The 1,336-nt window shown below is 48.1% G+C and overlaps 1 pseudogene; it reads left to right on the top strand.

The window, feature by feature from the left end:
- The first annotated feature begins 397 nt into the window (after positions 1-397).
- The window catches only part of LOC145111023 (uncharacterized), a 1,763-nt pseudogene continuing 824 nt past the window's right edge, over positions 398-1,336 (top strand).

Below are 1,336 nucleotides of genomic sequence, written 5' to 3'. Positions count from 1 at the left end.
CGGTATCCTCTCCTTAGCGTAAAGCACCCCCTTGGATTCATCCGAAATCGATTCCGATTCAACCGCAAATGCTCTTTCCAACTCCCTCAATAAACGCTAGCATGCAGCTCCCAGAGCTACCATGAGGTAAGAGCTCTCACTAAGCTTCCAAACCAGGAGGACTCACGAAGGGGTCCAGGATAGGCAAGAAGGGAGGGGCAGCCTCCCTGAAAAGTAAAGAGCGGGTTGTCCCCTCTTCAACATTTCTACTACTTCCTTGTCTCCCCCTTTTCAGGGATCTCCTTGTTCTCTTTCAAAATTTTCCTCCATACCTTCGCCGCCTTCTTCATCATGTTGTTCTATCCTTCAGGGATGTTCGGAAGGTGCCCGGGCCTCCTAAAAAATCCTTCCGACAAGAATGCTGCTTGAACATTGTAAGACATTGAACCGTCCCGCTCTTGTGAACACTGATCATAAGTGGAAAAAGCCGCCGGAATCCTCATTTTTTGTCCATAAGCTCTCCTCGCTACTGTAATAATTTTCAATTTATTTTTTTACTATACACTGGCGCAGATGATTGCCCCCATCTATCAACGGGGGACCCCCCGAAAGGCGAATAGGAAGCTTCAAGCGATCTGGGATCCCACCTTTGATCGAGATGAAGGTGTAGTTTTCACTAGGAATCCCAGGGTTGCCGATCAGGTGAAGTAGTAGTTTCTGGGCACAAAGGATTCACTCGCGATTATAGGCCCGCCAAAGGGAAAGTGCACAGGTCTTCCTTCAAAAGAGACAAGGTTTTTCATTGCCCGAGCAATGAACGTAGTTCACGATGGGCGTTGGGGCCCCTACCATTAGTTGTCTATAGGGATCTGGGATTTGGTATTGAATCAATCCTTAACTTCGTTTAGTCACTTCAGAAGTCATATTCAATACCTAATTCTATTGAGTTGATTCCATCCCCTTTACTTTGTTTACATTCAGTAGCTGCTTGCTGGTGTCCATTCAGGTCAGGAACTCCTGCAATAGGCAGCTACCCTCATCAAACTAAATAACACTACTCTCATCCCTCGCCCGAGAGGCAGGAGAGACCTTGAGTCCAGGCCGTTGCATCACCCTCACCTCTGATTCGGTCAATAGAAAGACCAGCACAACTGCTAGTGCTAAGGTCTTTATCGGAGGGGTGGAGATCACGCAACCCGATCTCTTCAACAACGGCATGGTGGTTATTCATGGCCTTCAAGGTTTCATCTCTCCGCTCTCTACGTTTTCTTGCGACGTGGAGAGGATGACCTCGCTCTCGTTCCCGTTCCATCCAGATCATCATTCTGGTCAACATATCCAGACTTCCGGCTCGGTG

The sequence above is a fragment of the Lactuca virosa genome, chromosome 5 (assembly GCF_052849685.1).
Source record: "Lactuca virosa cultivar CGN04683 chromosome 5, Lactuca_virosa_CGN04683_v6, whole genome shotgun sequence".
In the NCBI taxonomy this organism is placed as follows: Eukaryota; Viridiplantae; Streptophyta; class Magnoliopsida; order Asterales; family Asteraceae; genus Lactuca; species Lactuca virosa.
This window is presented reverse-complemented; position numbering and strand designations above follow the sequence as displayed.